This window comes from Pinus tabuliformis, chromosome J (assembly GCF_031772625.1).
Source record: "Pinus tabuliformis cultivar Carrire ecotype Pingquan chromosome J, CPIR1, whole genome shotgun sequence".
Taxonomy (NCBI): Eukaryota; Viridiplantae; Streptophyta; class Pinopsida; order Pinales; family Pinaceae; genus Pinus; species Pinus tabuliformis.
Window position 1 is genome coordinate 1,161,346,436 of NC_142295.1, and position 16,129 is coordinate 1,161,362,564.

Here is a 16,129-nt window from a genome sequence, read left to right on the forward strand (position 1 = left end):
TAAAATCCATTAAAATTGAAAAAAAAACGTTTGTTATACTATACATGATGTTCATAGAATCGGACTCAGAATTTCGGGAAAAAAAAAAAAAAAAAATTACGTCCATTACGGTAAACTAAACCAAAACAAAAAAATGTTGGCCTATATCCACATGGCGCCTTAGGAGCAAACAAATAGATGAGTCACAGAGAGTAGGAAGAGTAGGCGATTGCTATTTCCAACCCGATTGCTATTTACAATCTTATAGCATTATAAATGCGTGCTCACAAGCGAGGGAAATAGCGCTTGCCCTCTCTCCCCACAGCACGTGAACAAATGAATAGAGCGTGGAGAAAGAGGGCGAGCGCTATTTCCCTCACTTGTCAACATGCATTTATAATGCTTAGGATTGGAAATAGCATTCGCTGGAAGAGCATGTATTTTTATCGTCGTACATGATTACGAACGTGCTGCTTTAAGTCAATGGTAAATTCGGTTTGCGTCCATTCTGTAGATGGAGCTGTAATCACATGCTGCCGTATGTACGTACCTTATTCCAACCACCCTTAACCATGTGCACGCTTGGGGTTCCTCGTCCGCGTACCTTTCTCTTTATTTCAAGATATGGGGAATTTTGGCAGCTCCATTCGCTGTCAGCTCTAAGTGGAGCAACCCTGTATTCAATGAATTTGGGAAATTGTCAACATTAAGATAATGAATGTGGCTACAGCCGTTTCTCTCTATATGGTTTTGAGGGATGTTTGAAGCTTACTGATTTCCTTCAAATTCAAGATTGTGATAACTCCATGTTCCGTAAGCACGCGTGGTTTGGTCAGAGTACGGGACTTGGTATATTTCTTGTTCAAGTTGTGTAAAGTTAACGAGTAAAATAACTGACAAAAAGTTAAAAGAAAAGACATGTTAGTTAGTTTAATGAGAGGGACTTTCTATTTATTTTAATTGCACAAAGAGGTCGAGATTTAACATTAATAATTTTATAGATTAATATTTATATTTTTTTTTGTTAGCAATAGTTACAATAAAAATATTAAAATTGATTAAAAATAGTTAGGTTTATTTTTTTTTAATTAAAGAAAATTTAATTAATTTATTATATTTAGTAGGTTATATGATTTATTAAATGTATATATTATGTTTTTGTGAGTATTAGATTTATTAAATGTATATATGTTTAAGAGAATGATTTTTTTTTCCAAGTGCTAATCTATATTAGAATATCACTAATTTCTCCAAGAACTCTCATGTTTCTCAAAATTCATTTCTTTGAAAGATGCATGGATTGGAGCAATCTGCAAGCCTAATCTTTTAGCCACATCCTCTTGCCCTGCCATCTAACATAGGCATAGACTAACTCCCGTTCACATCAATCTTCACAACTCCCCATAATACTGCACACAAAGTATGGGAACCCTCTATTAAAACTTGATTGATGTTATTCCTTTCGTGTATTAGGCTTTTATTTTATTTGGGGGTTCTTTTATTTTCTTTTTCTTCTTTGTGAGGATACCTTAAGAGATCACCATTTCACATTTATAATGACACCCTCATAATGGTCACTAGAAGGTGATGTGGCACCTTTGATTTCCAATCACCCCACATTTCCCATTTAGCATTGGGTGTCTACACCTCTTCCAATTTGCTTAGTACGCACATGCACTAACTCATATATTAATTCATTTTATAATTATTAATAATAATTTAAAATGATATTATTATTCAATTATTTTTTATGTGTTTTTAAAACTTTGGTAATGTGAGATGTACTATGACTTAAGTGTTTTGATGCCTATGATAGATTAACATCTATTTGTGTTTACCATCCACTGAATTATATGGCTATGATAATTGACATCTATTTGATTTTGTTGAAAAACAATATTTTTCTTTTTTCTTGGTTTAAGTTGTGTAAGTTAATTAGTAGGAAAATTCTACTTCTTTAGATAAAAAAAAATATATTTTATAAAAAATTAACTTGACAAAAAGATTTTATATCTTTTTATTTATACTTCAAAAATTATATTCAATATTTATCTGGTGATGTGGTCTTATAATTTCACAATGATGTTTCATACAAAAGAGTCTCCAAATCACTAGTCTGTTGAATGTCTCAAATAATTTTTTTATCATATATTAAGTGGGTGTAACTTATGATATGTAGACTAATTATTTTATGTGGGGAATAATACCCATCAAGTCTTGGATTCAAATCTCAAGAGGGGTTCAAGGTGAGTGTGAACTACAGGGTGTTATTGTTGTGTACCCATGGGTTAACATTGGTACCTAGGTGCCCCATATTACTAAATAAGGGTCATTATAGTAGTTAGTTGTGAATAAATATAATTGGGCATCATTGAAGAAGATTCATTAGGTAGTTAGGAGTTTGTTATGATTAGAGTTGTCTAGAGTTCCTTAGATATTAATAAAAATGGACTGAAAACTCCTTATGGGATGTGTCAAAGAATAATAATTATTTATAAAAATGGATTGAGAACTCCTTATGGCATGTGTGAAGGAAAAATTGTAATTTCGCTTCACTCATTATGGGTTTTCTTAATTACAATATTCTTCTACACATCCCATAAAGAGTTCACCATCATTATTTATAATTAAAAAGTGAATTCTACTAACATCAAACACCACCTTATATAAGGAGGGCTCATGACATTTATTTACTACTAATTATGATAGTGAGCTTTATTTAATAATATGGTGGATGTATTAGTCACATTAAATGAACTCCATTATTATTATTCTTTTACTATTATGTTAGGTACCTCCCTAGATACCCCATATTATCCCTCTAAAACACAACATTGACAATCTTCCAAGACCATCTAGATTTGAACTAATCCCTTTCATATCAAACCTCCCCTCTGTTGGGTTATATTGCACTAGGTAATTCATTAGGATCTAATTAAAACCTACACTCTCACCATCATCAATCCCTGTTTGATAGATTATTATGGGCACATATGAAAAAATTTCATTCACTACTAGACATTCCATATCACTAGGCATATTTTATATTTCCAACTTGGGTGCCATGTATGATGACATGTGGCATTGATTGGATAATAATTAGAGGATAATATGGCTAGTTACGCTCGATTTTTGAATTATTTTTTTCCTAGGTCTCCCTTGAGTGATTATGTAATCACTCCCACAATTTTAGTAGTTTCCACCAAACTTATAATAGTTGACGTTTTGTACTAATTTGGAGTCTAACTAGGTCTAATTTGTTTTTTTTTCATGTGAGAGATATTAAAATGTTCTGAAAATTTCTAAATACATTTACTTCCAATTTAGTCTATTTTAGGATATTTTGCTAATTTTAGGTCTCCTAGTCAAATTTTGACTCACTAAGTAAAGAAGGTACTTTTGATTTATATTGAGTGCATGTGCATGGAACCCCATTCTAATTCAAATTCATACTTCCTCTTGGAGAGTCTACATATTGTATTCATGTTTAGAAATAATATATCATTAGATTTTACAGGTAATTTCAATTGTCTCCTTGTTTAATTAGTGAATTTCTTAGTAGTTTTATTCTCTCTTCTTTTTTGTTTTTCAAGTAGTTCATCAAGTATTTTTTTAACACATAGATCCAATGATTTCTCTTAAAATACATGGTATTAGTGAATAAGTAATTTTACCAAAAATATTATTATTTCATTGTAGATTTGATAGGTTTCAAACAAACCATAGAGAATTGGCCAACTCAGAGTGATCATCACTCATTTCAAATATTTTTATTGGAATCAAATGATCCTTCTATTATTGCATAGTAAGAGACTATATGATTACAATGGACACTAAAATTTAGTCTACATCACCCACTGGGAATAAATACATAAATAAGATGGATGAATCCTATGGGATACCTTGTTTTACTATCTACCCTTCTCTACTTTTTCATGTTGACTCATGCTCAATACCTAATGAAGTTTGGACAAAATTAGAGATAGATTTTGGCAAGAAAGATGAGTTGGGATACCATAAGCTATATAATGAGTTTCTTTCTTTAGTTCCCAACCATTTTGATACACTACAGGAATTCTCCTAAAGATTCAAGACTCTCATGACACATGTAAAATCTTGTGGAATAGAAAGGAAGTTGCAAATTAAAGCCTCAATTTGAGTATTTCCATCTTTGGATGATTTAATTTAGTCCTTGATACATTATTATAAAATGCTCATACATATTGGGGCTCTTTAGACTTCCATGCCCTATGCAGTTACAAAGGATGATAATAAGAAAGGACAAAAATAAAAAAGGGATCTTGATTATATAGATGGAAAAAAATATCAAACTAGTTGATGAGCACCAGTATGACAGCAAGAATGTTGCAACTCATGGGGCTACCAACTTCACTTTATCAACCCAGGGTTCATACAAACTTAGAGGTGACAACGTTGTATACACAAGCAGATGCAATGGGTCCACTCTTTGTCACCGCTAAGTTGGCAATAGACCACTATGGTTTCTCAAACCAACCTTTTATTGATTAAGAAGAAGCTTGATTACCAATGAGGAAAAGAGTAATTTACACTAACTGGATCCTTGTCTACTGTAGTAAAGAAAGACTGAAATCAAATTCTTAAACACACCATTCATCTAACTAACTCCTAAGAGACTTTGCTTCAAAAGAATGCTAAGTTAACATGTGTATAATCCTACTGTCCTAGGCATGCAATCTAAAATAACCAAGCATTCTATTGTTGTGCATGTAAATGAACACAATAAATTTTCTCATTTTTGTCTTTTTGTGTGAAAATGTGAATGATATATCCTCTTGGTGATGTGGCAGGTGGGTTGGAGATGGTGGTGGAAGGTTATATGGCTTAGGAGGCAAGTAAGGGTCTTATCCTTTCTTCCTAGATGCTTTTTCCACAATTTGGCCTCAAAATAGGGCACTACAGGTCGTTCTATAGGATGTCCTAATGCCTCCTACGGGATGTCCTAATGCTCTTATAGGATCCCCTGTATTCCTACACGATCCGGCTGAGAGAAATAGGAGTGATTCGGAAGGTAGTGTAGGGTGTAGGAAAGGTGAATGGCAGGAGAAATAAGGTGAGGGAGTGGCTAGGACTCCTTCAGAGCTTCAAAACAGAGTTTTTAAGATGGCTAGATTTGCTCAACAACACTAGAAAGTTGTTCTTATGGAATGATGAATTGGGTGAGGGACTTAGTGGCTTTTGATGATCATGGATGGATGAGGTTAGGTTGGGGTTTCTGGTCATGAGATCTCCTTGCACTATTGAAACTCCTACACCGCATCAATCACTAGTATTTATCCATGAATCATGTCAAACAATAAATATTTTAAATCTTGCTGCCTATTTCATGCATGGAAAAACATGCAAAGTAATGTGAAAAACTATGAGATCTAATGCAAGGCTGAAGATATCAGAAATGACATTTGAATTCTACTCTTGAAAACTAAAAATATTTTGGCCTAAGTAGCAGAAAACCCTAAATTCCATAAGAAATCAGAATTTTTTCTTTTTGGGGTTGCATAGGAGTTCTTTCCTCAATCCATTATCCCTGAAGGGAGGAGTGAGGCCAAAGCTACCTACTAGCATCTCTTTGGTGTTCCTTTATCTTCCTAAGCTACTATGAGAGCAATGCACAAATGGAAGAAAACTAAACAAATCCATAACTACTTGCAATGAAATAATGCTAAAACCAATTCAACCATTAATATATGAAATCAACCAAACATACAAATACTAGAAGAGAAGCCTTTGCTGCTAGGGTGGGGCCCTAACCCAAGAGCTTCATCCCTCTGTGTCAACTCAGTGTTGGATCAAGGAATGCTCATTCTCATTATCATATTAGAAAATTACATAACAATGTCTTCTACAAGTCTTGATCTCGAAAATGATTAGTGCTCTTACATAAAAAATCTGAATCCTAATGAGGCTCTAGGCCTCTTTATTTATAGAACTAAAGACTTCAACGACTACCTTAAATTTAGGGAGGCTTCACTTGCAAACTCAAGATGAACTAGCTCTTTAACTGTCACTGACTCGGCTGCTTGCAACTCCAAGCTAGTGTGATTTGATGGAAGAATATTCGAATGAGTGAGGATTAAATGAGAAGGATCTATCTCCTACATTTTCTCCTCCTTGTCTCATTCGATTTTCTTCCCTTAATTAGCCAAAATTTCCATGATTTGCTCTCAAAAACTTGCAATCAATGCACATTAGTCCACTAGGCATAACATCTTACTTTTACTCATCTCATTAAGCAAAATATAATCAAAATATGTAAGGATTTATGAGAAGAGTTTATTTAAATAAGCATGGAGGTGTATTAAGGTACATATAGTTACCCAATGATGAGTCTCATCATCACCACCCTACTGAAAGTGTTGCTCATCCTCTAAGCAAATCAATCTATATCCATGTATTTCATTGCTCTAGTGGCCTCCCTGACATCCCATGCTTCTTTCGTAGTTTCTTCTTCTTGTGTATAAAATATTGTCTTCCTCTCTATCTCTTCCCATTGCTTTCTTTCTTCCTCTTCCTTCATTCCTTCTAGCATTCCCAAGAGTAGTGGTGGACTGAGTCTCAAGCCAATCTAATTGACTTTGAGTCTTCCTAGAGCTTTCTTATACATGGGTGTCATGTTTAGTGCCTCTCTCATTCTCTCAGGAGAATGGAATTCAATGATAATCAGTCTATAGGGAAAGGTGTTCCATCTCCTCTGGCAAGCTTTCATGTTGTCATCTCCTAACAACCTGAACATGTTTCAAAGTGTGTGACCGCTTGCTCTTGTGTAGCAAGGTACCTAGGTTCTAGCTTAGGATCATCTGCAATCAAGTTGTGGGTGCTAATGATAGCCATTGGATTTGATTGCTCAACTCTTATCATGAGGGGTTTTGTCTCTTCTCTTGCCATTACTTTCTTCATTTCTGCAGCTCTTAACTCCTCATGATTCATCCATGATGGTAAGGCCATCAATTGCAAGTCCCCTAGTTTTGAATTTGGGTCCCACACATCAAAATCAAGGCCAAATTGTGTACACAAAACTTAGACATTTTTGCTCTATCTTCCAAGGTGCTTTGATCATAGAGATCAATGAATTGTCTATAATCTTGGAAGGGCATAATGCCTCTTTCAAGCTAAGGTTTTAATTTGGAATTGTAGCTACTTCTCCTTAAGATACAAGGCATAAGACTTTGCTCACATCCTGCACTGGATTGCCTCTAAGGATAAACTAGCCATAGCTTCCAACTAACTTTCCCTTTCTTGTAACTATCCCCTCAACCATGCATTCTCTGCTTCTAACTAAGCTTTCATCATTGCTTCTCTATCCCTTATGTTGCTCAGTTCTCTACCCATCTCCCTTACTTTCTCCTCCATGTGGCCTACATCCTCCACTCCTTTAGATTTGGAAATTTTCATCCACCTATGTGTTCTTGCCCTTTCTTTTTCAAGCCCAAAGAATAAGGGGATGGAAAATTTTAGTGGAATTGTTAGGCCCCTATACTACTAGTGTAACCCCTTATGGTTATTAGTACAACCCACTTATTATATTGATGTAGCCATGTAGTGCCCATATTGTTACTATTGTGCTCCATAGAAGCCCACTATTGTTATTATTGTGCCCTTACATTATTATTGTTATGTCGGCTATGATTATGTTATGACCCCTTAGACTCCTATATATAGAAAGGAGGTCTTTTCATTTGTATCATCCAAGAATTTTTCATTTATGTAATGTAAAGGAGGTTGCCCCCTCGAAGAGGCTAAATTCTAAGGCATTGATCTAACTTTTCTATCTTTTCTTGAGTTGGTTTCATAACATTTGGTATCAGAGCTTTGGATTCTAGGGTTTCGCTGCTCCAAACAGGTCATCGTGGAATTTTCACTATAACTTTTTTTCTGCGATGTTTCAGAAGTTGCAAAAAAAACCCATTTGAGAAGAAATCGCGCTGAACTTCGAATCCGAAGTTCAGAGCTTTTCGCGCTATATTTGTGGAGATATGATCCGAGGAAGTTGGTCTTTTTGTAGACTCCTGAATTACATTCCAAACAGGTGACCTGGGGAAAATCATCATAACTTTCTCTCTGGGGATCGGATTGAAATTTCGTAAGAAGGTACAAAAAGAGGACGGACTGTAGTTTCTTTTATGCCTTTTTCAGATCCAAAGGTCGAAACACTAACTTGTGGCACGTCGTACAAGTTCCCTCTACCGAACTAGTCTATAATCAAGTCACTGTGGGAGATTTCACATAACTCTTTCTTGGAGAATCCAATTTGGATTAGACTGGTGGCATAGGAAAGAGGAAATAGAGGGCTACTACAAGTCACAATTTCAGAACTTAAAGATCTGAAAGTACAGAGTTACAGTCGTTTCAAGATCGAGCTCCTAAAATCAAGAAAAATCAAGATGAGGAAGTTTGATGGCAAGGATCCTGTAAATTGGATAATTCAGATGGAGCAATATTTTGATCTACATGGTGTACCACTGTTACAAAAGGTACGTATTGCATCCTCATATTTAGAACCTGATCAACTTTTATGGTATGAAGGGCTTTGTTCTCGTAAACGAATTGTTACGTGGTCAATTTTCACAGAGGAAATGATAGCACCTGATGAGGATACAAAGAGCAATACCTTATTTAGAGCAACACCACAACAATTGGAAAGAATAAAAGGGATTTGTGACATAGTGGAAAGAAAAATTATGGAAACCAGGAAGCATACCCCTCACAACTATAAAGATGGAAGTGTTATTTCTCCTAGCCTTCCACAACCTACAAGGGTTACACCACAATAATTGGAAGAAAAAAGAGAGAAAGGGCTTTGTTACAATTGTGATAGAAAATGCACTAAAGGTCATAAGTGTGCTGAGAAGAAATTATTTTACATAGAATATGAAGAGGAGGAAGAAAATTATCAAAAAACATCAAAAGAAGAGGATCTATGCTAGGACCCCACACCAGGGAAAGAAGAAATGAATCAGACCATATCTTGTAAAGCATTGGCAAGAATTACCACTCCTCAAACTCTCAAGATAGAAGGACATATCAAGAAGAAAAAGGTGCAAGAAGTGAATGATCACATCGAGAAAGAAGAAATGAATCCAACCATATCTTGTAATTCATTGATCGAAATTACCACTCAAACTATCAAGATAGAAGGACATATCAAGAAGAAAAATGTTCAAGAAGTGAAAGATCACATCGAGCATCAAGAAATGAATCTGACCATATCTTGTAAAGGATTGGAAGAAATTGCCACTCCTCAAACTCTATAGATAGAAGGACATATCAAGAAGAAAAATGTTCAAATAGTGAAATATCACATCAAGCATCATCAAGAAGTTTTCCAAATTTTAAAGGATAACACCACTTCGATGCAAAATCAAACGAAGCAACAGGTAGATCAACATTGTAGTGAAAAATGTTTTGATGTAGGTGATTGGGTATTTTTACTGCTACATCTCAAGCAAGCTATTTATGAGAAGGAAATGTTGGCAATGCTACATGCACTTAAAAAATGGCGACCTTACAGAATGGGAAGTGTTAGAGTCTGTTTGGTCAGCCCTTCGTCAGAGATCAAAACTCTTTTGCATTTCAATTTTAGGTGTCCCGCTCCATTTACTCAGCTGCATTTCGCTAGGGACATGCCATGATTTGATGAAGAAAGTCATGCTAGTCATTTTCCCTCATGTCTGGCCCCTGCTAGGTTAGGTCTTGGTCCATAATCACTGAAATTCATGATAGTCAAGGTCTGGTCATATTACAGGACAAAGTTATATTTTATATTTGGGTTTAGGAAATCATCAATGTGGTCTTTGAAAAACATGTCCAGAACAAGCCATGCAGGCCAGAGGGAGACCTTATATAGCTATGGCTCCAAAAGCTTCATCATCACCTGAAGAGACATCGACTCTTCTTCAAAACTCTGTTTTGAAGAAAAGTCAAACAAGGTCAACTATGACAAAATTTTCCAAAAAAATCGCCAGTCGACTTTTTCAGATGCAGCCATGGTTTCCATGGCCAAATGCCCAGTCACACAGTCCTCACAAAGAAATGCCGAAAATCTCATCATGAGAGCCAAAATTTCAAAGAAAAATGAAAATCAAGGTGTTTTAAAGTCAATGAAAAAAGTGCAAAACACAAACATTAGAAAGTGGGTTTTCAAGGAAGAAAAAATCAAACCAATTTCTCTCAAGCCTATATATATACTTGTTGTGGCCCAAAGCAAAGCCATTGTTCCATTGAAGACTTGGATAGACATTACAAAAAGTGGGAGAGCAAAATCGTGAAAGTGTGAGTGAGTGAGAGTTGGTTTGGGAAGCGCGACGCATACAACAGGGAGCGCGGCGCACACAGAGGGCGTGGCGCATAGGCAGCCTGCCCGCCATTCGGCTTTTGCAAGGGCACAATGCACACCCAGCGCGCGGCACACTGGGCTTGGCGCGCGACGCACACAACCAGGGGCATAAAAACAGTGCAAATCATTCCAAATCTCGATGAAGGCTAGCAAATCAAGAGGTAGGCCCTGTTGACACCTCTCCTCTCTCAAATTTGTCAATAATTTGGTGTGCATAAGATATTTAAATGGTACCCCAAAAGCACAAGATCGACCATGAAAAAATCATCAAGAAAATCAAGAAATGGGGTTGCAAAATGTGATGATAAGCACCAAGGTTCTGCTCCCCTCCCCTTGTCCCCTCACTCCTCATCGTTCCCACCTCCATTCCACCATGTTTCCTAAAGAAACCACCCTAAAACGGCCCTAAAACCCTCTCCCCTATTTTTCAAACAAGTCTGCGCGACTTTTACAGTGTGCGGTGCACACGAGGTGGCGCGCCGCACTCAGGGCGCGCGGTGCACTGGGAGCCTGGCCACAATGCAAAATCGCCACTAGCATGGCGCATACCCAGCACGTGGTGCACTGGGCAAAGTGCGCGGCGCACAGACCTATAAGCCCAAAAAATGTACTAAATTGCCCAAAATTTTTGTGAATAACCCTCAATGTTGGAGAGTTAGCCCAACTACCTTCATCATTGGCATTTAAAACTGGAAGAGGAACGTGATTTCGATGACCATGAATCAAATGTAAAAAAAAATTAAAAAGTAAAGCAAACATGACACAAAGAAGGTCAAGAAGCTAGGGTTTTGCTACAGTGACATTGTTGCTAAAGTATGCTCCTACCCTACCTCTATCAGCTAATTCCCCTGTAGCAGTTTCCCCTAATAATCACCCTAGCTCCACTGTAATCATATCCATTCGTTCCCTTTTTTCCTATGGCTCAAGATACCCAAACCCTACCCCATCAAACACCATACCCAAAACGCTCCCAAATCCCTAATAAACTTCTCCTTTTAAACCCCTATTCCCCTTTTCATCATCCCCCTCCTAACACTCCCTGTTTTATTGTCCCCTTGGTGACAGATTTTCAGAGCATCTATCAGTTTCATTGGATTCAGAGGGAAGCATAAAACTCAGGGTACAAACAGCAATAATGGCATCAGAAAATTCATCAAATTATGAGGAGGGGACCCACAGTGACACATCTTCAGAAGAGAGAGCCCATAGAAGACATCACTGGAGCGGAGACATCTTAGAGATGAGCCAAGCATCCTCACTGAGCTGCAGGCATGCCCACTGGCCATGTCTTGTTTCCAGCACTGGGCATGTTATGAATTTTGTCAAAAGGTGGCAAATGTCAGAGTCCATCATGAGTTGGCCCGACTTTTTTCTCTTCATCTACAGGGAGGTCAATCTGTCCTGGCTTGGGTCACTTTCACATTGACATCGGAAACCATATCAGTGGCAACAGGAATACCGAACATTAGGGAACAGTGGCATAAGAAAAAGAAGGTGGAGAGGCATCACTATGAGCCTTACATCAAGAACAGCTGCTTGAGCCAGCTCACCAGAGTTTTTCCATTCAGATTTTTTAGAGATGAATATGCCCCACTCATGAGATTGATCATGAAGTATTTCAGTTGTGAGGGGGGGTTTTTACACCTTTATGCATATCACATCAGGTTGCTCATGCACTTCACCTAGGTGTGGATGATGCGCCTCCCAATTTTCATTTGCAACAACATTGAGAAGATGAAAAACTTCATGCAGCGCAAGACCCCTCGACAGTAGCTAAACAATGTCTATCATTTTTCTCTCATCCGGATTTTGGTGGACCATCAGTTGGGATTGCAGGGTATTGCTTGGGAGGACTTCATCTCCCGTGATTTCTTCAGCACTCCACCGATGGTATCAGAGGCAGAGCATGAGGTGGGGGGTCCTTCACCTCAATTTCAGCTACACGAGACTGCCACCATGCCAGTATACATCACATACCAGAAGGGCAGTAGACCGTTGTTTGCAGCAGCAAAGCGAGTTTTATCTCCACCCGGGGTGGAAGGGGCCTCGCTTCCGACATCAGCACCACAGGAGAAGGATAAGGGCAAGGAGCCAGTGTAGGAGGAAGGGCCATCAGGTGAGCAGGATACCAAGTTTGTTCTCTTCCAGGATGATGAGACAGATGCAGAACCTACGAATGCTGAGCTGGGAGAGATCATTCAGGAGCAGCAATTAGTGATTGAGAACCTATCCCTGGACTTGGAGAGGGCCAAGTGGAACGTGCAGTATCTGGAGCAGAGGAACAAGCAACTTGAGGATTGGCTAGTTGAGATAGAGTTGCAAATGATCAAGGAAAATCGGCGACACATCCTGGCAACACAAGGCAGACCTATGGAGCAAAGAGACGAGGACCAGGAGTATGCATTAGAGAAAGTGAACGTTCACTTGGAGCAGTGGTTGGACAAAGCTAACAAGGAGAAAGATATGCTGAGGTGCATGACTCACCACTACCAGGCCCAAAACATGAGCTCCAAAGCAAGGATCAGGAGCCTAAAGGCAAAATTGAGCAAAGCGACAAAAGAGGCAAAGGAGGTAAAGGAGCAATATCGACTTTGAATCTTGGCTAAGGCTTCCTTGGAACAGCATAGCACTTCATAGGGAACCTCCAGCCCAAATTTCAAAAAATTTGGGCAAATTTTGGTCACAGGCAAATTTTTTGGACACAAAACAGGAAATTCCTCCCTATGCGCCGCGCCACTCGCGCGACGCTAAAAATCTAGGGCTCCAATCGAGGAACGGCTTGCGTATTTGGATTCATCATCGAAAATTACGAATACCGACGTTCGAGAAAGAAATTTTGACAAGATCTGAGTCTCCTAAAGGTCAAAAAACACCCAAAAATGGCCTCTCTGCCACGTTTTTGACACACAGAAAGAAGTCTTGGGAGAATGAAGATTTGGAGGGGAAAATGAGCACCAAATTGGGAAACTCTAGTGGGGTTAGGAAGAAAACAGGATATTCTTTCCAACAAGCCCACTTGGGCACATTTTCGACACTTGAAAGTGCCCCAAAACAAGCTCCAAAGTGGCGCGATGCACAGAGAATTTGGCGTGGCGCACAGAAGAAAAAACTGCCAATTTGCTCCCGTTTTGCGAAATTTCGGGTCGCGACTTCTCCAAGTGGGCCCGGTCATCTACACTTCGATTTTTTGGCACCAAAGGCGGCATTTAAAGAGTTTTCTCTCTAGATGGGCATCTATCCAAGTGGCAAAAGAATGCAAAGGGTCACTCCAGCCAAATGTCATGCTTGAGAGCGTTGCACCTGTAGCTGATGGTTGGCTCTCCATCTCCTTTTCGGAATGATTTGAGTAACTTACCAACCCCTGGGTGTTCTATCTCTTCCTCACACATTCTATATATTGTATGCAAGTTATTTGCAAAGGGTTGGCTGGCTTGTAACTTCTGGGAGACTGTGGGAAAGAAACTTTGTTTCTGCACTGTGTATTTTTTATAGAGAATTAATGAAAGGCAGCGGCTCTGTTTCATGAGATTCTTGTGGTTGTGAGTGTAGCAAATGTGTTCTTATGTTCCATATGTATCTTGTTATGTTTCATATTTCAATTCATGTTTCATTTCCATGAAATTTTCTAAGTGAGATTAGGTAGAATTCAATTTATATTGCTCTGCCTGTGGCAAAATTTCATGTGCAATGTTTTTCTTCTGTTGAAAAGGATTCATGCAACTATGCCCTTTTCACTTTCTTCAGCAATCTTTCCATTTCATGTTACCTTAAACTGAATTTTCTGCTCTTTCCGCCTACCTTGCCTCATGGAATAATCTGTGCCTTCATATTCAATTCTCTATTCTTTGCTGAGCGCCAGTCCCATATACATCCCAGAAGCTCTGTCATTCATAAAATTGTTTTCAAAATCCCTTTTCAATTACTAGCCTAAGGTAAATATTGCATTTTAAGTCATCTCAGACCATTTTTCTTATCCATTCGCTGAGCGTGACTCGGAGAGAGCCCACTCCTGCTCTACTAGGGCTAGCTACTAGACTGAGAGTGGTTTGTGGTTATCCTAATTTTTTCCTTTCTTCAGCCTAAGGCAGATTTAGGTGCTAACATAGTGGTGACCATACTGGGCACAAGTTGAAAATCAAATCCCCTTGTTTCATAATAATTCTAGGCTTCCAGATGATGAGCTTAGGATTGGAATGGCTGAGTAAGTTGGTTGTGTCTCGTAATTTCTCCCAATAGCATGTTGGCTTCGAAATGATATACCAGAACGAATCCAGACCCAGACCCTCCTAATATTTACGAAAACCCCAATTTGATCCCAAGACTCCTTTGTTAAGAAAACACCATAACTCCCGTGTTCAAATCCCATTCATGTCCCGATATTTTTGAGTATCTTGAAGAGCTTGAGTTTGACGAACGATTTGAGATATCGTTGTTTGAATCTAAATCTGAAAGGGCTGTTGATTATACCGTCCCCAATCCACAATTTCTTGTAGGCCTTGAAACAAAAAGAGCCAATAGACTAATTGATAATTACATTGCAACACAGCCCCAAACTCCAAGTGCAAGCCCCTTGCAAACTGTGCACACTCCTCCAACACCTCCAAGGCCAAATCCACCGAGAATGATGGTTGCCCGTTTCACACCCCCTGTTCTGCCCCAAGTCCTAGATGACATGGAAAATGATTATCAAAGTAAAATCCCATTTTTTGATGGCACTCCTAACATCATTACTGCTCAGTAACATGTGGACAAAATGGCAGACTTCTATGAACTCCATGAGATCGATGCAGAGAACGTGGCAATGAGGCTCTTTGTACAAACTTTTGCAGGTGATGTGAGGAAATGGTTCAGAGGTTTGACGACTGCAAGTATCACTACCTTGGCTGAGCTACAAAGACAATTTTTGAATTGGTGGGAAGTGAAAAAGAATCCCCTCCAAATTCTGGCCGAATATGAGAAAATTAAACAAATGCCGGTGAGTCGGTCCAAGATTATTGTGTTAGATTTAATGCAGTCTACAACGAAATTCTAGACCATCTAAAGCCACCAGTGGGACTAGCGATGATGAAGTTTCCAGATGTTTTTGATGCTGACATGGCATACCAATTAAGAGAAAGAGAACTGGCTACAATGGAAGGCATGCAGAAAATTGCGATCAGCGTTGAGGCAAATCTGCTGTCCAAAAGAGCTAGAGTGAAAGCAGAGAAGAAAACCATGGTGAAAGAAGAATCTTCTTCAATGGATCAGCTGCTCAAAAAGGTAGAACAGATGCTTGAAAGGGTAAAACTTGACAAGCTAGAGCCACAAGTTAGGAATCCTAACTTTTGTGGCCAACAGCAGCCGCAAGATAGGATAAGACAAAGAGATCAGCGAACTCAAGAGCAAACAACACAACAACTGGTACAAACAACTTTGCAGCAGAATTTTGTGCATGGACCAAAGTCAGATGAGGATGGGAATGTAATAGGCGAGGAAAACCATCTCTTTACTCCAGATGAGCTGCCTACTTACATCACCGAAGAGGAAGAATGTGCAGTAAATTCAGCTACACACCAAGACACTGATTTTATTCTAGCTAGCGACACCGTGTTGGAGGAAGAATCAGAAGAATATCAAAGAGGGTATATGAATGCTTTGTCTGCACAACAACAGCGATATTCCCTTAGAAACAAAGATGTACCAGCCAAACCAATTCAAAAAAAGAAGGAGGGTGAAACAACAAAGAATGATCCATCAGCTACACAAAGAAAGGGAAAGGAGGCGGTTGGTCCTAAGAGC